Source organism: Lygodium microphyllum, chromosome 18 (genome assembly GCF_053477565.2).
Source record: "Lygodium microphyllum isolate KBCC chromosome 18, Lygodium_microphyllum_v1.1.10, whole genome shotgun sequence".
NCBI classification, from domain to species: Eukaryota; Viridiplantae; Streptophyta; class Polypodiopsida; order Schizaeales; family Lygodiaceae; genus Lygodium; species Lygodium microphyllum.
Window position 1 is genome coordinate 138,303,672 of NC_141152.1, and position 24,033 is coordinate 138,327,704.

General features: G+C 39.8%; 1 pseudogene; it reads right to left on the minus strand.

Annotated features, from left to right (window-relative positions):
• Positions 1-13,413: 13,413 nt before the first annotated feature.
• Positions 13,414-23,795, minus strand: LOC148021432 (uncharacterized; annotated as a pseudogene).
• Between the last annotated feature and the right edge of the window lie 238 nt (positions 23,796-24,033).

Below are 24,033 nucleotides of genomic sequence, written 5' to 3' on the forward strand. Positions count from 1 at the left end.
GATCTCATATGTCTTCAAATATGCTGAAACATTACGCCCGTCAAATAGCTTCTTCTCACTCTCAACTGCTTCAATAGCCTTAGTCGCGATGTTTGCATTCTCCTGCTCCGAATAGAGTTGCCTTTGCTGAGACAACTGCTGTTGATGCAATTGTTGTTGCTGCTGCATATACATTTGTGTTTGCTGATTTTGGAGCTGCATATACATGGACATATTCTGCAAAATCTGTTTTAGATCCTCCGTTGAAGTACTTGACGCAGCAGTCATTGATGGAGCTGAAGTAGAGGCAGCTGGAGTTGTAGAGGAAGCTGAAATAGAGGCTGAAGTGTCTCCCATCCTGAAATTTCTGCGACGCTTTCACGTCGGGTTCACCAAAGATGTCGAAGGGTTTGTGAAAGCAATGTCGCAACCACAGAAGTCCTTGATTATTTTCAAGATAGAAGATCAAGCATGTGATTAAGCAAAAGTGAAGTAGCAAATGTATTACTATCAAGATGTTTACAAAATTCAAGGTGAATTCCAATCTGTTCAGTCCACTGGCTCTAGATCATCTATTTTAATTCAGGCTTGGTTTAACAAGTTTTACATATTGAAAGTGCTGTTTGGAAAGACCAGAGAATGCTCCAGCATTACATTCCTCTTCCATAGCTTGTTCACCTGAGCTAAAGTAATTGCAAAAAGCTCTAATCTTCAGAGTATAGATTTAGCCACAGAAGAATCTGCATATTGTGGGCTTTTTGTTGAAAGTTTATCCTCTATCCCTTTTTCCTTTTCTTCCTCTTAACGATTGCGCCTTTGCTTGGCCTTTGTCCTCTTATCTTTTTCAGAGGTGAAGGTGCTGTTGAAGCCACTCTATTCATTGTTTCAAAGAAGTAATGACAATCTCTGCATTCAAGCTTCCCGAACTACCTGTGCCTCTTCCTCTGCTTGGTAAACACTGAGTTTGATCTGTTGTATTTATTTTCTTCCTAGATTCATTAGCGACATCATTGTAAGATGGTATGGAATCTAAAGAGCATGTGGATGAGATGTCATCAAGAAGGGCTTGATGATTCCGACTAAATCTTCTATTTCTGCATGCTTCCACAGAGCAACACTCTATCCATTATTTGAAAGAAGCAATAACAGTCTCTGTATTCCAGCTTCCCAAATTTGTCCATGTTCAGAGTTCCAAAGCTTGGTGGTAAAGAACAAATCTTCTCTCTTGACTAGACCTTGTCGCAGGGCTTTCGCAAGAGCCTCACCAACTTCCTTCTCATTCTTGCAATCAGCCACACAATCGAAATGTCGTTAATCATGATGTATAGCTCTGATTATGAGATTCTGGAGAACCTCTGGCTCCATTTGAGTCTGTTTTACAAGGTTTAATATGCATACACTGACTCGAATTATCAAGAGGGAAATTATTACAATACTGCCATGAGATTTTGATCAAACCCCCTGCCGTCGCAGGTAACTCTGTGGAGTTTCTGCTGTAGGAAGCGAGTAGAGAGCACGAAGCATGAAGGGCAAGCCATGAAGGGAGATCCTGTGATCTGTTCGGAGGAGACAAAACACAGCTCGCTGTCGACCCATTCTTCGTTTTCCCACAGGATCAATTCCTCCCCTTCCTGGCGACTTCGTTTTTCAACTTTCGTTGTTGGATTCTTCTCCTCGTCTTTCGTTGTTGTTGCTTCAGGAGAGCTCACCACAGTTGTAAGTGTCCAAGTTGGAGAAGTCGATGGAATCCTCCTGCATTTCTTGCACACTTCATAGCTTCGAGCGTACCTTTATCGATGACTAAATCAAAATAGCAATAATCAAAGACGAATAAGTCTTGCGCATTCATCTGCAAGTATTTGAGTTGAGGAACATCAGAATACTTCTTTTGCATCGCATCTATAACAATTGACGACTATTTCTGCATAACCATCCTTGACCATCTCTTCTGACATTTCTGCATTTCCACATCCCTCCAGCGCAAGGCTTCCACACTTCCCTACAAAGCATAGCTAGCTTTTTCCTCTCCACGTTCAGGTCTGCAGTCCTGATTCCGTCAATCTCCTCCTTGTTTTTCAGACTACGATTGATGAAGATTCCCAGGCTAAGGTTCAAGGCATTAGATTTCCCCCCAAGCTTTTCCGATTGCAGAGCGCCCTTTTGCCTCCCAGGTTAGCGTCCTTTTGCCTCCCAGATTAGCATCCTTTTGCCTTCCAGATTAGCGTCTTTTCTCCCCTTTTTCTGCCCTCGTATGTCAAATCCATCCATCCCGGGTCCTCCAAGTTCTTGACAAAGTGCACATGGAGCACAGAACAATCATTGTATATAATCAGTGAGATATGTCTTCCCAAAGCACCATGTTTGTGCAGGTAATCTGCAACTCCAAGACCTTTCCAAACCTGTACATTGTCAATGTTGATAGCTGCTAGGTTAAAAATCCAGTATGGAGCAGTACATAGAAGTATAAATGTCACTATATGGACATAACGATTCCCAAATCCCAGCCTCTCCATATTCCACCCAAAAACACAGAATGGACACAGCACTGACAAGACTGCAACTGGTGGATCATTACAGCAATTTAAGAGTACCAATTGCCATTCTGGATCCTGAACAAGAGCACCATCTCTTGACATAAAAGAAACTTCACCACAGCAAATCTTGGGAGCCCGTATGATCCTTAATGATGGTGTATGTTCAAGCTTCTCTTGCTGAATAAATCCTGTTTCCTGAATGTGAAGTTCAATTTCTTCATGGATTTGGAAGTCTTTCCCTAAAGGACTCAAAATACTATACACACCTGCTGCAGCTGGAGCACCATTAGCAACCGCAAGGCACAAACCAACCCCAAAAGGGCCTTTCTGACCTCTTAAAACCCCAATTGAGAGTGTAATGAGATCATCTCATTCCATGCCACGACAATGTCCTGATCAAACAGCCCATCAAACATGCTCTCTGCTTCTAAACTGTTACCACATTTACCATAAATATTAATAAGTGTGCTATTAACAAAAACATCTGAAGTGAAGCTCTTCATGGGAACATCTATACTCATACGCAGGGAATGAATGTAATCACAACAACTAAGTATGCATAAAGTATTAAATCGCACACACAACTTTCGGGTGGTTTTCACACCTCGAATGCGCAGCAATACGACAGCGTTACCCTCTCTCTCCTCAATGTGTAGCGTGATCTCCTCCTCTATCATCTCCCTTGTCCCCATCCATCTTCAATAGCCTCACGACCTCTCAGCTTCTCCACGACTCCCCCTTCTCACCCCTTAGAGGGGGTATTTATAGGAAGGGGGGTAAGGTCTCCCTCCCCCACGTGGTGCCTGCATGGCTCCTCTTCCTCCACCTCTCCTATTTCCCAACATAGCCCCCATCCTCTTCCCTCAGCCACGCTTTGGCTGGGGGAAAGAGGAAAAAAAAATAAAAATTACAATTACAATAAATCCAATATTATCCTCTTAACCTCCTCCCAAGAGGAGGTTCATACGAGGATATGCAGGTTTCTTTAAACCATTAGTCGTTGTTTCTGCCAACATCGTATACAATCGCACCATTCGTGAACATAATGCTAGCATTATCATTTGCCTGAGACTTCACACGGCCTCGTAATATTTTCAACGGGAATATTACACATTTATACAAAATCTTAGATAGTGAAGAAAAATAATACTATCTTATCTTTTGCTCAAATGTACTCTCTGTCCCTATATCACTTATTTTCTTAGTTCATTGCATACAATTAGATACTCTCTCTCTCTCTCTCTCTCATGAATTGTTGCTTAAGGATTAAACAACAATTGTGAAGAATAATAATATCACAACAATTAAAAAATAAAGATACCTCCATTATCACTTAATTGCTTGTAGTATATACTCTTGAAGAGGGAGATTGCTTATAGTATAGTGTTGAAGATGGAGATTGCTTGTAGTAGTGTAGAGAATGTTGTAGATCGAGATTATTTGATCTCAGTAAATGGCATCAAAGCCACTCCTCAATGATGCTTTAGAGAATTTCATATGCAAGAAACTAAAATTTGGAGAGAAAGAGAAGAGTACACAAAATTTGGGATTAAAAATGAGCTTTCAGAGGGAATGAAAGAATGCCAAGAAATGGGTATATACTTGTCCAAAGAGATAAAAATTTACAAGGAAACTCTCAAGTCAAAATTTTTTCTTTGGAAAAAAAATAATCTTAAAATATAATGTGTACATAAACTTATATCATTTTTTAACTTTGGCCCTTTTAAGAAGCAAGAATGATAATGATTATATTTTAATGTTGAAAAGTCATGAGAGAATTAAAGAGTCATCTGAATGATTGGCTCCATTTTTGGAGAGAATACAATTGTATTTTTTTAGTTGTGAGGACTTTGAGAAAAATTGACCTTATATTACAATTTGGACATAAAAATAGGTGAATTATATTAAAAAAACAAATAAGAGATTTTCTTGATTGTAGAAGATCTCTTATTATAACATTATTTTGGAATCTCTTTTTAGAGAGAGAGAGAGAGAGAGAGAGAGAGAGAGAGAGAGGTGAGAGAAATCCTATAAGGGGCAAAAGAAAGTCCATATTTTTCCTAATGCTTGATCCTTAGCTTGCTCATTCTTGGTGCTACGAACTCAAGAACATGAATGTTTATCTCTGTCCATTAGTTGACAAGCTCAATATTTTGTGGGAGGAGGTATTACTATGGAAAAAAATAGAAAGCATATTAGGAGGCAATCTATTAACATATAAGCCATTCATGAAGAAAAAGAATGATGTATTTGAACACTTTTAAAATTTCAAGGTTACTATTGAAACAAAAACATACTTGAAAGTTAAGTGCTTGAGATCAGATGGAGGGGGAGAGTACCTATCTAATGAGTTGAATGGCTTCTTGAGATCTCATAGGATAAAGAGATAGTTTACTTACATGTATATCCCATAGCAAAATGGGGCATTAAAAAAAAGACATATTACAAAAGTTGCAGGAACATTAATAGCTGAGAAAAAAATACCAAAATATTTTTAGTCTAAAGGTATTCGTACTCCTGTCTATATTATGAACAGAACTTCCATAGCTATAGTTCATGACCGAAGAATGCTTTGTAGGTAAGAAGCCGGATATGTCACACTTGAAAGTAGTTAGCTATATCATAAATGTTTATGTGCCAGATGAGCTATGAAAGAAGCTTGATTCAAAGAGTGAAAAATATATTTTTATTGGATACTTTGTAAGCAAAAAGGATATCATTATTATAACCCTATGATAAGTGAGTTCAGAGTGAGCATGAATATTATCTTTGATGAGATGAGTAATTGGTATGTATCTAGTGGTGATGCATTAGATGATGATGATGATCATGATAGTTATATGCAAAAAGAAAATCAAGAATCATAGAGCCTTATTGGACTAGAAATAACATTTGGTACTACATCTATAGTTAGCCCTTGGTCTGGGAGGTTGAGTAGCCCCACATTTTCAAGTGGATCTATAAGTATTGCAAGTAAAGACAAAGGAAAAAAAGTGTTGATTGATAATGATGCATCTACTAGTCATTTGTGATTTGATGTAGATTCTAGTGGTTCAAATAATTTGGATGATGAGCTTTAGTATTCGTTTAGTCAAGATACAAGGTGTACAAAGGGGACATGGTAATGTAAAGGCTGCATTGATTGATCCACAGATACACACGTCTAGCAGGTTCATATACCCTATTAAAGGATTTAGTTTTGGAGGATATATCTCTCGCCATTATGCTTATATGGTAAATTTAGTTGAGGATATTGAGTCCACTTGTTTTGAGAATGCTATTAGTCATGCTCATTAGGATGTAACAATGGATGAGGAGATGGCTACATTAGAAGCCAATAAGACTTGAAATTTGGTACCCTTGTCTAAGGGAAAGAAAGATATTGGCTGAGTGGGTTTACAAAATTAAGCATAATGCAAATGGTTTAGTTAGCAGGTAAAAAGATAGGATGGTTGCAAAATTCTATACTCAAACATATGGCATAGATTATGAAGAGGCATTTAGCCGAGTTGCTGGGATGGCAACTATTAGATGTGTGATTGCTTTGGCAATAGCCAAAGATTGGAATTTGTAGTAAATGGATGTCCAGAACACCTTCTTGCATATGGTGAGTTACAAGAAGAGGTATATATAGAGCAACCAGTAGTTTATGAGGATTTAGAGTATCCCACATATGTATGCAGGTCAAAGAAAGTACTCTATGCACTAAAGCAAGTATCTAGAGCATGGCATGACAAGATCGGAGAGTATCTTGTCAACATTGACTTTTATGTTTCTGATGCTCACCAGTCACTTTATGTGACAAATGGAGATGTAAGCTTGGTCATCATAGTCATATATGTGGATGGCTTGATTATTAGAGATGATAGTAACAATGGGATTGTTGAAGTTAAGGAACTTTTGAAGAAGAAGTTTGAGATAAAGGATTTGGGTGAGATGAGGTACTTTCTTTATATTAAGGTGATTAGATGTGATAATGGTATATGGCTATTCAAAAGGAAATTTGGCAAAAACATGTTATCCAAGTATGGTATGACAGCATGTAAGTGTCTTTCACTACCATTGGAGCAAAATGTGAAGTTGAGTGCTCATGTTGGGGATGAGATAAAAGACCCTATTATGTTCAAGAGGATAGTAGGGATCCTGATTTACATGACTATCACAAGACCAAACTTGAGCTATATTGTTGGCCTTGTCAAGAAATTTATGCAGATGCCTAGAAAGCCTCATTAGGATGAAGTTAGATGCATATCGAGGTATGTGAAGTCCACTTTACATTATGGAATTTTTTATGAGGCAAGTAAGGATGTATAGGTGTTTGGATACACAGATGCAGATTGAGCTAGTAGCATGTTAGATAGAAGATCTACTAGCGCATTCATATTTTCCCTTGATAGTGTAGCAATTATATGGAGTAGCAGAAAGTAACATACAGTTGCTTTATCGAGTATAGACATTGAGTATAGAGGTGCTACCATTGTAGCATATGAGGTGGTATGGTTGCAAAAGTTATTGGGTGATTTGGATGTGCAAGGAGATGGTCCAAAAAATAAATTTTTATTTAATTAATCTCAATTTGAGATGATGAAAGAGATAGTTAAATCCATCTTAAATATCTCTGTTCGCTAATATCGTATTATTGGAGATTCCAACCCTAGCATAGGTTGTTTACCCCTCTCTTTTTATTAGAGATATGACACTCCTAGGTGAGCTCATACTGAGGCTCTGTATTTTCTACTATCTTCTAGCTTTCACACTTAAGTGTCTTCATGAAAATCGGTAATTTTCATGTTTGATTGACATTATTGCATTCATAATTTTTTGGTTGCTTCTTTTATCAAAATTTTGGAGATCTTTTTTTGGGATTTTTGGGAAGATGCGTGAACTTTTAGGACATGTAATAATGAATCTAGGCTTTGATGCTCTTTTCATTTCTCTATAGTTCTCCTTCATTATGCTCGATACATGATGCTAATGCCTCTGATGTGTCTAAGGGGTAATTGTATCATGTTTGTTCTAGACATGAACTCAAGAGAAATATTTTCCTTATGAGATCTTATTAAAAAGGGATTGTTTTACGAGAGATATGGCTAAATTGGATCTAATGTAAATTCTATAGCAACAATGTAGTGGTGTTTGTCATTTCTTTTCTTTTGGTTAGGTACACTTGAACAAAGGATCTAGATCTAATGGCTGTAGAAAAGTTCATTTCTAGTTAAATTGAAAAACATAGATGAAAGTGTTAGAAGTGGTGCAGCAATGGAAGCGTAAACATAAACTGTAATAAACTGCTGAAACACAAGAAAAAAGAGAAAGGGAAAGAAAGAACACAATACACATGACAACTTAGATGTATGCTCGAGAAATGGAATCCATATATCAAGACATGAGACAGTATAGATATAATGTCAGTCATTGGCTGTGGAGGCATTGGCACCTGCTCCCTCTCTCCAAGAACTGTCAAGTGATGAATGAATGAATAAGTGGAGGAGGGAGCCAGACAATATATAGGACAAATAAATCTCCAAAATATGATTGGTCGGCTAGCATTAAATGCTAGTCGAATGGCTGCAAATAATGCCTAAACCATAATAAGCAATGGCAAATAAAATGCCTAAAATGTCTATTTGTCAGCTTGTTGTACCACAAGTACAAATTCAACCATGAACTGACTAATCTGCTAACACACCCTCTCTCAGATCATGGGTGATCTGATACAATACAATATACAATGATAATGTCGCATCATAGTACACACAACAATGTCCACCAGAGTAAAACCATGGATATCCAAGTAGTGGGTGTGAAAGCCACCACCAAGGTTCCTTGGAGAGAACCTGATGTCGATGTCAATCGTACCAGCTCCTGAAGATAGAGAAGATCATAGCAGCTCTCAATGTTTGTCAACAATTCCCTTGATGTAGCATACGTGACCATCCTGTCACCAATGCCGTAGCGCATAAATGACCATGAATTCCTCTTTTTTGGCCAGACCACCAAAGTGTCCCCTCATGTGAGCTCCAGAAGAAAGCCACCCACTCTCTGTCAAATAATCAGCCCATCATGAACCTATATGTCAATCCCAACTCCAGGATTTGTACCTACCAGAGTTCGATCGATAAGTCACGGATGTCCCTCTCTGGATCCTGTGCATCTGTATAGAAATATAGATGAGACGTGACTGCCTTATCTCACCACCCTCTCACACTCCCTCTCTGGCATTGGAGAGTCGTGAGGGATGACATCATCACCCCCTCTAGAAAGTAGTTGAGGAAGGGGCCACTAAGCCCTTTCCACGATCGGAAGAAGAGGATCCCTGCTACACCTTGGACTTCGCCTTGGCATGAGGATCAGAATCAGAATCTGAGGCAGATAAGGACTCGTCGGAGGAGTCCGCATCATCGCACTTCATCTTTTGCTCCTTTTTCTTCCTAGAAGATGCTAACTTTTTGTAGTCCTTCCTTAAATGACCTTTCTTGCCACAATGGTAACACTGGGCCTTCGACTTCTTTTTCTTCAAACCCCTCTCTAAAGTTGCAAAAGCCTCATTGGAATCTCCATGTAGTGTATCATCAATGGATGTGCACTGAGGAGCCATCTCGAGAGGATGTAGAACAAAAGTAGAGAAAAGAAGGTATTTGGAGAGGAAACACTGCCAAACCTGGTGCGCAGATCGGTCGCAGATAGCTCACGTAGTGAATCCCTGAAGGTCCCCAAGAACAATGAACTCTACCTTTTTGCACAATAAACAATGTAAAAGCATGCACGACAAGAGGCAAGAGACAAATTGGGTTCAATCTCCCCCATGCCTTGTGTGAGCGCTTCACAAAGCATGTATTTTATGTATATTTCCAATCTTCATGCTCAATAATAGCCCAATTACAAAAATATGACAAGCTTTTAGCTTTTGAGTTTGCTTTCTACAAAAATAGGAAAATAAAGCTAATGGACGGTGCCCATAGAGTCTGGCATGCCCAATCTCAATGTCCAAATAGAAATAACATATCCGGACGCATAAGCGCATACAAAATAATAATCAATAATCAATGTCTCAATAGACATAACAAAATATAGGCGTGGCGCCTATCAAAATATAGTCCAAAGGTCGAATACTCGCTAAACTCCAATGCTTTCCTCCGCCACTGCTGCTATCTCTACACATCAACTGAAGCATTCACAATCGTTAGTAAAATAATACAATTAAACCGACAAAAGTGAATACCTAGCAGTCTTCAGCTACATAAATAAATCAACTGGTTAGAAATAAATCCTAACCTTAATTTATTACGAGTGCGCACTCTAAACTCATAAACGTTTATTAATTTAATATGCATTTTGCGGAATCACCCGCTATGGAATCACCCACGTACACACTAAATTAATGAAACACCCGAAAAGGACAGGCGTCCCCATCAACTTCTCGCACAAAGAATCCTCTTTGTGTATGAGCCCCGGTCATCTAAGTTTACGGAATCCACCGTAAAACCTCACGGAATCCACCGTGGCACGGAATCCACCGTGGAATATGCCTCCTGGCATCATATCCCCGGGGTGGAATAGCAATTGACCTCAATTGCTATTAGCTCAATGTGGAGCTAACAGAGTGGGGAAAGCATTTAAGTCTCTAGCGTGCATCCATTGTGCTTCCTCTACAGGATGGTTCTTAAATTTTACTAGATATCTAGAATACCTTCGGCCAGTTCTAGTGGTCATGTAGTCAGTGTCTATGATGGCTTCTAGTTCAAGTATTTCAGTCTCTTCTTCTAATAAAGGTGGGTTTTCATAAACAGGGTGGATAGGTAATTGGCCTCTAAATGGTCTCAATAAATGAATGTGAAATGTATTATGAATTTTCCAATGAAATGGCAATTCTAACTTGAAGGCATTGTCATTAATCTTATGAATGATTCTAAATGGTCCATAGAATCTAGGAGCTAATTTGACAACTGGATGTCTATCTACACTTTGCAGTCTACGGTTTTCTATTCTAAGCCAAACATAATCATCAACTTTGAAATTCATGGCTTGTCTTTTCTTGTTGGCTTGTTTGGTATATGATTGTTGGGCTTTAGCAATCATATCCTTAACCTTATCAAAAATATTGTTATGCATAGTAGCAATATCATCAGCACTCTGAATTCTATTAGACAAAGATGCAACAGGTGTAGACAATCTATATCCATAAATGACTTCAAAAGGTGCTTTCTTTGTAGATGTGTGCGGTGTATTGTTATATGCAAACTGTAATAAATGCAAATGAGTATCCCATGTCTGAGGTTTAGAGATAGTATATGCACGTAAAAGATCTAGAATGGTGCTATTTGTGGCTTCTGTTTGTCCATTTGTTTATGGATGAAATGCAGATGAGAAATCAATCTTTGTGCCTAGATTTGCAAACAGTGTAATCCAAAAACTATTACAAAATCTAGAATCTCGATCTGAAATAATCACTTTTGGCAATCCATGGTTAGTAAAAACAGTTTTCAAAAATAACTGTGCTGCTTGTGATGCTGTTAAAGTTTTCTTACATGCAATGAAATATGCTTGCTTACTAAATCTATCTACAATTTTCCAAATCATATCATGATTAGATTTAGTATTTGGTAAACCAGTAATGAAATCCATAGATATATGTTCCCAAGGTTTAGATGGAATAGACAAAGGCATTAGTAATCCATACTGTTTACCATGATGTCTCTTTATTCTTTGACAAATCAAACATTCAGAAACGAAATTAGATACATCTGCATCCATATGCGGCCAATAAAAATCTTCAGTTAACATGCGTAATGTAGAAATGATACCTCTATGACCTTGATATAGGGGACAATGAATTTCATTCAAAACAAAAGATCGGAATGGAATAGTAACACACAGTCTCTTTTCAAAAAACATAAATCCATCATTATATGACAATGAATCAACAGGAATGAAATTATTTTGAACTAATTTTTGCCAATCAGAATGAAAAGTAATATCCTGGTGATATGTATCTTTCATAGCAATCAAAGAATCAAAAGATATGATAGAAATATTATGAATTGCAGGTCTTCTACTCAATGCATCAGCAACTACATTTTCTTTTCCAGGTTGGTATTGAATGATAGGATGAAAACTTTGAATGAAGGAAGCCCATTTGATATGACGGTTAGAGATTTGGGGTTGGTTAAGTAGATGTCTAATGCTTTGCTGGTCAGTCTTTATCATGAATTCTAAACCCATTAAATAATGCTTCCATTGTTTTAATGCTTGTACAACTGCTAATAGTTCTTTGTCATAAGTGGAATATTTGAGCTCAGAGGGTTACAGCTTAGAACTAGAATATGCTATTGGATGGTTGTCTTGCATTAGTACAGCTCCTATTCCTGATCCGCTAGCATCGGTCACAACTAGAAAGAATGGTCTATTAAAGTCAGGCAATTGTAGAACAGGGGCATTAGTTAATGCACGTTTCAGTAAATCAAAGGATTTCTGCTGTGTTTCAGTCCATTGATAAACAATTCCTTTCTTAAGAAGTTTGGTCAATGGTAAAGCAAGTAATGAGAAATTACGTACAAACTTCCTATAGAAACTAGCAAGACCAAGGAATGAGCGTAATTCATGTACATTTTTAGGAACAGGCCAATGCAATATTGCATCAATTTTCTTAGGATCAACTTTAATTCCTTCTTTTGATACAATATGTCCTAAATATTCAATTTCCGTCTTAAAGAATTCACTCTTGTCAGGATTTGCAAACAATTGATTTTCTTTCAGTAATTGAAAAACTAATGATAAATGCTCATAATGCTCTTTTTCACTTTGACTAAACACCAAAATATCATCAAAGAAAACAATCACACAATACTGATATTTCAGGAAGATACGGTTCATCATTCTACTGAATGTAGCAGGTGCATTAGTTAATCCGAATGGCATGACTAAGAATTCGTAATGGCCAAACTGTGTCCTGAATGCAGTCTTAAATATGTCGGATCTATCTAGCCTCATCTGATGATATCCAGACTTAAGGTCAATTTTACTAAATATAGAAGATCCTTGCAGTTTGTCCATAAGGTCATCAACTCTAGGTATAGGATACCTATTCTTTACAGTGATCTTATTTAATGCTCGGTAATCAATACACATACGATAGGTATTATTCTTTTTCTTGACTAAGAGTACAGGTGCACCGAATGGGGAACTGCTAGGTTGAATTAAGCCTCTATTTAGTAATTCTTCAACTTGACTCTGGATTTCTTTTTGCTCTATTTGATTGTGCCTATATGGTGCTTTGCAAGGTGGTTGTGTGCTAGGAATTAAATCAATCTTATGGTCTTCTAGACGTTGTCGAAGGGTTTTCGAAAGCAAAGTCGCAACCACAGAGGCTATTGAGCAATTCCAAGATAAAAGATCAATCAAACAAGATCAGGCTATGCAGGATAATATGTCCATTCTTTAAGCTCCAATAGATCTATCGATATATCTATGAATATAATCGTACAGTTTGTTCTTCTCATCCAAGTTGCATATGAGCTGAAATAATTACAATCCACATGAAGACATTTTTCAGTTGAGTATATCAAAATATATTTAGTGTTTTCAGCAAACTGTATGCAGGTTTTTCTTTTCTATACAACTCCGTATAGGACAAAATGCAATGCTAGAGGAGACAATATGCCCTTGCGTTGGACCATGCAGTCCGTAGATTGCAATACATAAGAAAGTTGTCCTTCTTATCAGTGATTCATGATAGCATTTTCAAAGGCGCCTTGTTTGAGAGGAGCACAAATATACCATCAGATACAGGCTTTTGGAGAACTTAATGGGATAAGGGATGTCAGTTTGAAATAGTCTCCGAGTTTGCATCATCCTTACATTCTGAGTAGCCAAAGTTCCCTTCTTTCAGAAGAATTAAAATTCAACACTTAATTTTCAAGGGTTGAACCGTGAATTTTTTGTCTATATTTTCCTCTTGATCCCAACAGTAGAACCGTTTTTGCCACAGTTGGTATAAAAATCTAGTGGATGAACTTTAACACCAACTGTGGGTTCATATCTTTTCTCAAATTCACCAGTTAAGTGACGTTTCACAAAAGTAGTCTTTCCCGTTCCTTCATCACCTACGATGACCAGCTTAAAATTGGGGCAGTCTAATTGCTGACCAGGAAGAGTTTGAAAGTCTTCAGTTTACTGTCAAAATCAGCATCATCATCATCAGGCAAAGGTTGAGCTGCAGCTTCTGCAAGTTCAGCTTCATATTTCTGTTGTGCTGCCAAGTCAATTTGAACTTCAGGAGCAGGCGATTCTACAAAGTGCAGATTTGGATCCCCAGCAAGCTTCCTTGCAAGATAAAGAAATGGCTTCTCAAAGTTGTAGTTACTTTTAGCAGAAATTTCATAATACTAAAGATTCTTCTTCCGATGAAAAGTGACCTGCTTTGCTTTCACCTGGTGATTCTTGACATCAACCTTATTGCCACACAGGACAATAGGTATGTTCTCACAAACCCTGCAGAGATCCCAACAGTCTCCTCTGTGCCGACAGTCCTTCCTCCCTCGTCCACATAAAACCAAGCCACAGGTCAAAATCTGGACAAGGCGCTCCCTCCGATTAGCATTCCCTTCATCTCCTCTCTGATTAGCATAATTTCCCCATCTCTTCGATTACAGAGCGCCTTCGACATTTGTTTCCCAATTGCGGTCCTTCTTGAAACCCAAATTCGAGGTTTGAAGAATCCTCACGATCATCCACTGTCCGGTTCTTGTTCTCCTGCGCTTCCAATCCTCTCCTGTACTCCCAAATTGCAGAGTTCCCCTTCCTCGTTCTTCAATGTCGTTGACGAAGAGAGCGCAGTCCCAGTTTTTTTTAGTAATCTCAGCAGCAATCCAGTAATGAACAAGTTTGATGGATGGAGTAATTGTATAAGTGCTTCTGCGCTTCCATTCCCTGTCTCACGACCAAAAACTAGGCTTAATGCCTCCCTGATTCCCTCTCAGTCCGCGCTTTCATCCTTACGTGTCGACTCCCTCTCTATTTCTGCAACGTATCCCTTTTCCATTCAATAATTCTCTGTTTTTTCCCCCCAAAAAGCCTCCTTTTAAAAATAGTCCAAAAGCTTCTCCTTTTTCCCCTCAAAGCACGGCTCCTTTCATGAGCTCGAATATGCCTCGACTAAATATGAAACACTAGAACCCAAAAAAAAATGTCCCAACAAGTGCCTTAGAACCTTCTTAGACCCTTCAATCATCACATGGAACCGAAAAGGTGTTCAGCACTAGTGGGTTTAGCAGCAGATTTCAGCTTTTCTACTCTTTGTACATCTGATAATGCAATCCCATTCATTTCTAATAAAAGTAATGCTTCCCACCATTGTTGTACCAAATGCCGCAAAAGCCATCTTAAACAATCAACTTTCTTTCTGTGAGAAAATCCTTACATAAACCGAAACCTTTCCAAATTCCTTGCTGTTAACGATATCAATTACACGCTTATTATCAGTGGAAACATTGCAGTATTTGCTATTCACAGCAATAAGATTGATCGTGTACAGATTTGAGAAAATGCCCTCCTCTTACATCTGTTTGTATAGTTGTAATGTCTTCTCTCCTTGACCCTGCCTGAAAGCAACCCTTCATGCTCGCCACTATACTCATACGCAGAAAATAAATGTAATCACAACAACTAAATATGTACAAAGTACCAAATCCCATGCACAACTTTTGGGTGGTTTACACACCTCGAATGCGCAGCAATACGACATCCACCCCCTCTAATCCTGCGCATCCTCCGGATGGGCCAACTACCCATGATCATTATCATCAAGATCCACAAACAAATTAATCTCTTTGTTATGCATTTCCGGTAGATCAACAAGATGATCAGCCATATCATCTGTCTCTTCCATTGGAGTTTCTTGTCATTGCTCTTCTCTTGAAAATTCTTCCAATGCATAATCCTCATCATCTCTTTTCTTGAAAATCTTGATTCTTTTTCCAGCAATAGGCACTCTAAGCACTGTTCCATCCAATTCTGTCAGCTCATATGTTGCATTATCAAAGACATGTCTGACTATGTATGGCCCAAACCATCTTTTCACCATCTTCCGAAGTGCAGTATGCTGATTTTCAAGGCTGCTATCAAACACCAAAACCCAATCTCCCTCTTCTATTGCTCTAGGCCGCAAGCGATGCTTGCTATCAAACCTGTCCTTGTTCCTTAGTCTAGCAACTTTCAACCTGTCAATAGCTAGCTGAATATCCTCAGGTCTCCTCTCCAACTGTCGAATCCGAAGAGCTAAGAGCTCCTCTCTCGTCAAATCCTCCTACCAAGGTAAAACTAACCAAGTCAAAGCACAAGTCTCAATCGGCATAACAGGTTTCTGACCATACATCAACTCTGCAGGCATATATCCTGTGGTAACACTATGGGTCGTACGATCAGCCCACAAAGCAAATGGTAGAAGTCTCGGCCATTCTCCAATCCGTCCTCTGCATGCTTTGGCTAATGCTTTCACTATTGGCGGATGCCCTCTTTCACTCTTCCCATTTCCCTCTGGATTGTATGCTGTGGTTAGAGCCAATTTGATTCCTAGCTGAGAGAAAAACTCCCTAGCTTCATCTGCATCCAATTCACCACGATCCGCAGTGATCTTACCCACACAACCATACCTGCAGAAAATTTCCTCCAATAAGAACTTACACACTGCACTAGTGGTCTTCGTTCTCAAAGATCTGCCCTCAACATGATTGGTAAGATCCTCTCTAGCCAAAACAATGTATCTCATCTGCCATAGACCCATAGGCATGGTAACCAAATCAACTACCCACTTATAATGCATGCATAGCGGATAGGTCAGATGAAGCTCATCTCTATGATGCACTACTGAATACATCTGGCAGTCTCTGCAAGTCTCAACAAAGTGAGAAACATCTCTGTACATGCCTTTCCACCAATATTTCTCCCTGATTTTCTCATAAGTAGCCCATACTCCTCTATGACCAGCCCAAGGACTCTCATGAAACTCCCTCATCACCTGTAACTGTGTCTCTCTATCGCAGACAACCCGCAAAGGTAATCCGCCTCTTTTCTTCGGATGCTTCCAAAGAAATCCGTCCTTGAGAAAATAACCATAGGCTTTCCTTCTGATCTTCTTAAACTCTTCATCTGTCCATTCATCTCTTTTGCTTAGTGTACTAAGGTACCTGCCAATCTGCAACCAATCTCCAACATAGAGCTCTTCTGTGAAAGCCACAATATCATAGACATAACAAACATGATCAACCATAGTGGCTGAAATTTCTGCATCATCCTCTTCTGCAAGTAGAGTCTCCTCATCATCATATCTGGCTCTAGACAACATATCTGCTACTGGATTATACTTCCCTGCTATGTGTTTAAATTCCGGATTTAATGACTTGATGTATGCAATCCATCTCAACATAGCTATATCCGGAGTAGAACAACTCGTAATCATACCAATCAATGGCAAGCAATCTGTCTCTACCACAACTGAAGCTCCAATAAAGTACTCCTTGTCACATTTGAGAGCCGTGACAATCCCCAATAACTCCCTCTTGATTTGCGGATATCTCCTCTGTCTCTCGTTTAGGACTTTCGCCCCAAACCGAATAGCATACCTATTTCCATCTGCATCATCTTGACCCACAGCCCAACCTATGCCAATTGGACTAGTGTCAACTATCAATACAATAGGCCTATCACAATTATAATCCGCTTTCCTGAGAGTAGGAGCATTCTGCAATAACTTCTTCAATTTCCGCATGGCTCTAGTGTGGCTCTCATCCCAATAAAATTTCTGCCCCTTTCGAAGCAGCTGATACAAACAATCTGCTATGTGTGCAAAATGAGGTATCCAAATCATATAAAACACACAAGCACCAATGAATCTCCGTACCTCAGAAGTGGTAGAACAATACTCTGCAATCTTGCCTATAGCATTCACCTTATCAGGTGAGGGTTTCCTGCCATAATATCCACACATATGCCCAACAATAACAACCTCATTCACTCCAAAAACAGATTTTTTCCCTGAAAGTGTCAAGTTCACTTCTTCTAACCTGGCCAAAATCTTCTCACATGCTGAAATATGATCAGCCACAAAGTATCTGCATCCCTGCTCATTTAGGCTCTCATTCTTCTCTTCTTCTACACACCCCTTAATGGGCACATCATCCAAGAAAGGCATAGTAAGCTGAGGTATGTAATCACGAAGGACCTTATGCATGGCATTCATCATATGCGCAACAGAATTAGTGGCACCTTGAGGCAAGGTACACATCCTGACAAGCCCAATAGGAGTTCTCATGGTGGTTATGTCCCTGCTTTCCAAAGCCAGCTGAAACTAATCATATCCTGAATACAAATCTTCCAAAGAATAGATGGCACGTCCAGCAAATGCCTTTGCAAATTCATCCACAACTGGACCTATACCAACATTCCTGATAGTAACTCTATTCACTGGCTGCATGTCCTGAATAAATCGAAGAGTACCATTCTTCTTTGGAACTGTAAACCACATGTTTGAGTATGGTGCAGATGAAGGCTCAAGGATTCCCATCCTGATTTTCTCATTCAATAAATCAATCAGCTTTGGCAAGTGTGCTTTAGGCACTGGAATAGGTCGGAGATTCCATGGAATATGAGGAATAGTAAAAATAACCATAGGAGCAATAATATCAGGATTCACACATCCAATCTCATGTGGGACAAAAGCAAATCCCCTTCCATGACGCTCAAGCATCTCCTGAAAGCATTGCTTCTCCATGGGTAACAAGAAATCACCATTTCCAATTTTCAATTCAGCAAGTGTCTCTGCTGAAAATTTATGACCAATATGCTCCGGATTCCTCAAAATTTGCTGTTTAGCAGCCCTCTCTATTTGCTGATCACTGTCAGGTGGAAGCGGTACAGCAACCGGCTTCACCTTCTTATCCACAGTTTTGTATTTCGTGTCAACCCTAGCTTCATTATGCTCTTTTGCATTACATAAACCTTGCTGTAAATCAGCAATTCTGCACTCCAATGGCTGAATATTCTCAGCCCTCTACTCTATGGACTGCATAGAAACAGCCCCAAACTCTGAATGCTGAAATATTTCAGCAGTAAACTCTGTTGGCTGAAAATTTTCAGCCCTCTGTCTCTTTGAAAGCTGATCATAACCAGCTGGAAACTCTGTTTGCTGAATTTCTTCAGCACTCAACACTCTTTGCTGAGTTACCTCAGCCTTTGACTCAATCTGTGACATAAAATCTGCAATTTCATGAAACATGTCCAGGGACTGCACTAATACATTACCATGACAATTCAGCATATCAGTTTTCAGCATATCTCCCATCTCTGCCATTGTATCTGCACAAATCACACTGTCATACATACCATCTATGTGCTCATCATCCTCTAAAATTCCTGCATTTTTGAAATTTTTCTCCTTCCTGCATATATATTGCCTGGCAGCTCTAGACAACCTAGAAGTCTTCTGATAACTCATTGAACTGTTTGCTGAAATCCCAACATAACCGGAGGAGAAAACACTGCTGCTGCCAGGAGGCGAGAACTCCAATCTCCTCTCCTCTGTACCACCGTCGTCTCGCGAAACGGCGGTACCTAATGAAAACCCGAATCCCTCACAGTGGGTAAGGGTGCATCTCTGAGAGTATCCCTGTTTCTAACATGGTTCACACATACAGTCATAAACTGAACTGCTCTCATACCATCTTTACTGCGAATCCGTGCATAAGCAGATCCATCATCCATGACCTTTGTCTCCATGTGCATCTCTGTAATGAATGGTTGTCCAAGAATTATGGGATAAGAGGATGAATCCTGCACAAAGAAATGAAAATCCTCCTCTACATCACCAATAGAAACCCTGACACTAGGGCAAGCAGCATATAAATCACCTGCAGTGTTATTGGCGGCTCTCATACGCCACCCATGCTCTACATCCATAGGCCATCTGTTACTCTCATAAACTCCATGAACAATGAGATTAATCTCTGAACCATGATCAACCAATGCAACATAAGGCACCTATTTCTCTCCAATCTTTACCATCGTCTCTGTAGTTGCCCTAGCCCAATGGCTCCGCGAAAAGGAACTATGCGGTATCAAAACAGGCTCATCAATTTCAGCATAATGCATAGGCTCAACCCTCTTCTCTACCTGCGGCAAAACAGAAGCATTATCAACCATAACCTCATCATCATCCTCATCCAACTCTCCAATCAAAACTCCCTGTGTATCAGTGGTAGCTAATGCATGTCTCTTCCTCTTCAGGACCTCCTGAAACTGATCCTGAAACTCTCTTTTTGAAATGCCCAAAATCTCAGAAATAGTGAAAGTCACCTCACTACCAAGTATCTTATCATTAAAGATTTTCTTCATGTCTGTAGATGTCTCAATATCGGACATCAATCTGAATCCTCGCTGCTTTCTCTCTCTAGGCTCTTGCCTCTTTTCTCTCTTTTGAGCATCCTCCATCTGTGGATCTAGCCCTGGTCTTGAAGATGGTCCTACAGTAGGTGGAGTAACAAACTCACCCCCTCTAGTCTTCTTAGCTGCACTTGGATTTTCTTCATCCCTCTTACGCTTCTCCTCAACAAATACATCTGCACCATGAGATTTAGCCAAATAAGCATAAATAGAATACCTGTCAACAGGCGAGTCCCAACCTGTCTCTGATCTGATGCTAGAGCCTGCGCTAGTCAAAACAGTTTGTTGAATTTTCCCCTTGTTTGCAATCTCCATAGCATAAGTCCATAGTGCGGACTGAGTCTCTGATCCCTTCTCAATCTGTACTCCATATGCAGAAGCATCACCTCTAGCCGTCACATAAGAAGTATGTGCAGCCATGTCCTCCACTAACTTCTTCATTCCACCTTTACCAAAGTTGGTAGCAAGTGGAGCTCCTGTCTCAGTCAACCAAATCTTACCATCTTGCCCCCAATATACCAAATTCTGCCTCCTTGCATCCTGGAAAGAGTCACAATCCCTGCAATGCTGATGCTCCGTACTATCACACCAAATACATCTCCGATCTCTCCTAGGAGCACTAGGAGCACTCCTAGGTGCAGTAGGAGCACTAGAAGAAGTAGTAGGCACAGTCGAAGCAAACTGCTCCTTCAACTTACCCACCAACTCCGCTTTGACTGACTCAAGTGTCAAATCTGTGATACCTTTGATTATGTCATCAAGAGAAGTAGACACCGATGGAGCGGATGGTTTTGGAGCAGAAGGTGTAGGCATCGGTCGTGGAACAGGTGGAATAGGTGGAGTAGAAACAATAGGCACTGGCATAGGCCAAGAAACTGGCTGAGGAGGAGAAGAAATAACAGGGATAGAAGTAGGCATAGGAGCAGATGATGATGTAGGTGTCATGGAACCATTCTGTAGGCGAGTCTTCCATATCCTCCTCTTGGTCAATGTCGAGACTGCATCCTGAGCATCCTGCCAATCAGTTTTAAGACCCATAAGCTTTGTGCGATCTTCAAGAAGCTCACCCAATTCTTCTTGAAGAGCAGGATCTGCAGCTTGCAAGAAAAGTTCAACTTTTTCAACATCTAATGCTCTTTGTTCAATGGCATCAAGCTGACTATACCTCTCTTCGAATTCTCGAATCAACTCTGAAGCAGCAAGACCTTTGTTTGGCATGTAGACCCACTCTCGGAATGACCACCGAGTAGCCATACCAAAGTCCTCAAGGAAGTATTCTTCTTTTAGAGCCTTCTTAAAATCTTGCCAATGTGTGTTTTGAATAAATAGATCAGTCACTTTTGTCCTCAAAGCAGGTGTGACAAGACGAAGGAAGTACTTACTCATAAGTCCAGCAGGAACTCCAAAAAACCCCATCTTGATCTCATATGTCTTCAAATATGCTGAAACATTACGCCCGTCAAATAGCTTCTTCTCACTCTCAACTGCTTCAATAGCCTTAGTCGCGCTGTTTGCATTCTCCTGCTCCGAATAGAGTTGCCTTTGCTGAGACAACTGTTGTTGATGCAATTGTTGTTGCTGTTGCATATACATTTGTGTTTGCTGATTTTGGAGCTGCATATACATGGACATATTCTGCAAAATCTGTTTTAGATCCTCCGTTGAAGTACTTGACGCAGCAGTCATTGATGGAGCTGAAGTAGAGGCAACTGGAGTTGTAGAGGAAGCTGAAATAGAGGCTGAAGTGTCTCCCATCCTGAAATTTCTGCGACGCTTTCACGTCGGGTTCACCAAAGATGTCGAAGGGTTTTCGAAGGCAAAGTCGCAACCACAGAGGTTATTGAGAAATTCCAAGATAGAAGATCAATCAAACAAGATCAGGCTATGCAGGATAATCTGTCCATTCTTTAAGCTCCAATAGATCTACCGATATATCTATGAATATAATCGTACAGTTTGTTCTTCTCATCCAAGTTGCATATGAGCTGAAATAATTACAATCCACATGAAGACATTTTTCAGTTGAGTATATCAAAATATATTTAGTGTTTTCAGCAAACTGTATGCAGGTTTTTCTTTTCTATACAACTCCGTATAGGACAAAATGCAATGCTAGAGGAGACAATATGCCCTTGCGTTGGACCATGCAGTCCGTAGATTGCAATACATAAGAAAGTTGTCCTTCTTATCAGTGATTCATGATAGCATTTTCAAAGGCGCCTTGTTTGAGAGGAGCACAAATATACCATCAGATACAGGCTTTTGGAGAACTTAATGGGATAAGGGATGTCAGTTTGAAATAGTCTCCGAGTTTGCATTATCCTTACATTCTGAGTAGCCAAAGTTCCCTTCTTTCAGAAGAATTAAAATTCAACACTTAATTTTCAAGGGTTGAACCGTGAATTTTTTGTCTGTATTTTCCTCTTGATCCCAACAGTAGAACCGTTTTTGCCACAGTTGGTATAAAAATCTAGTGGATGAACTTTAACACCAACTGTGGGTTCATATCTTTTCTCAAATTCACCAGTTAAGTGACGTTTCACAAAAGTAGTCTTTCCCGTTCCTTCATCACCTACGATGACCAGCTTAAAATTGGGGCAGTCTGATTGCTGACCAGGAAGAGTTTGAAAGTCTTCAGTTTACTGTCAAAATCAGCATCATCATCATCAGGCAAAGGTTGAGCTGCAGCTTCTGCAAGTTCAGCTTCATATTTCTGTTGTGCTGCCAAGTCAATTTGAACTTCAGGAGCAGGCGATTCTACAAAGTGCAGATTTGGATCCCCAGCAAGCTTCCTTGCAAGATAAAGAAATGGCTTCTCAAAGTTGTAGTTACTTTTAGCAGAAATTTCATAATACTAAAGATTCTTCTTCCGATGAAAAGTGACTTGCTTTGCTTTCACCTGGTGATTCTTGACATCAACCTTATTGCCACACAGGACAATAGGTATGTTCTCACAAACCCTGCAGAGATCCCAACAGTCTCCTCTGTGCCGACAGTCCTTCCTCCCTCCTCCACATAAAACCAAGCCACAGGTCAAAATCTGGACAAGGCGCTCCCTCCGATTAGCATCCCCTTCATCTCCTCTCTGATTAGCATAATTTCCCCATCTCTTCGATTACAGAGCGCCTTCGACATTTGTTTCCCAATTGCGGTCCTTCTTGAAACCCAAATTCGAGGTTTGAAGAATCCTCACAATCATCCACTGTCCGGTTCTTGTTCTCCTGCGCTTCCAATCCTCTCCCGTACTCCCAAATTGCAGAGTTCCCCTTCCTCGTTCTTCAATGTCGTTGACGAAGAGAGCGCAGTCCCAGTTTTTTTTAGTAATCTCAGCAGCAATCCAGTAATGAACAAGTTTGATGGATGGAGTAATTGTATAAGTGCTTCTGCGCTTCCATTCCCTGTCTCACGACCAAAAACCAGGCTTAATGCCTCCCTGATTCCCTCTCAGTCCGCGCTTTCGTCCTTACGTGTCAACTCCCTCTCTATTTCTGCAACCTGTCCCTTTTCCATTCAATAATTCTCTGTTTTTTCCCCCCAAAAAGCCTCCTTTTAAAAATAGCCCAAAAGCTTCTCCTTTTTTCCCTCAAAGCACGGCTCCTTTCATGAGCTCGAATATGCCTCCACTAAATATGAAACACTAGAACCCAAAAAAAAATGTCCCAACAAGTGCCTTAGAACCTTCTTAGACCCTTCAATCATCACATGGAACCGAAAAGGTGTTCAGCACTAGTGGGTTTAGCAGCAGATTTCAGCTTTTCTACTCTTTGTACATCTGATAATGCAATCCCATTCATTTCTAATAAAAGTAATGCTTCCCACCATTGTTGTACCAAATGCCGCAAAAGCCATCTTAAACAATCAACTTTCTTTCTGTGAGAAAATCCTTACATAAACCGAAACCTTTCCAAATTCCTTGCTGTTGACGATATCAATTACACGCTTATTATCAGTGGAAACATTGCAGTATTTGCTATTCACAGCAATAAGATTGATCGTGTACAGATTTGAGAAAATGCCCTCCTCTTACATCTGTTTGTATAGTTGTAATGTCTTCTCTCCTTGACCCTGCCTAAAAGCAACCCTTCAT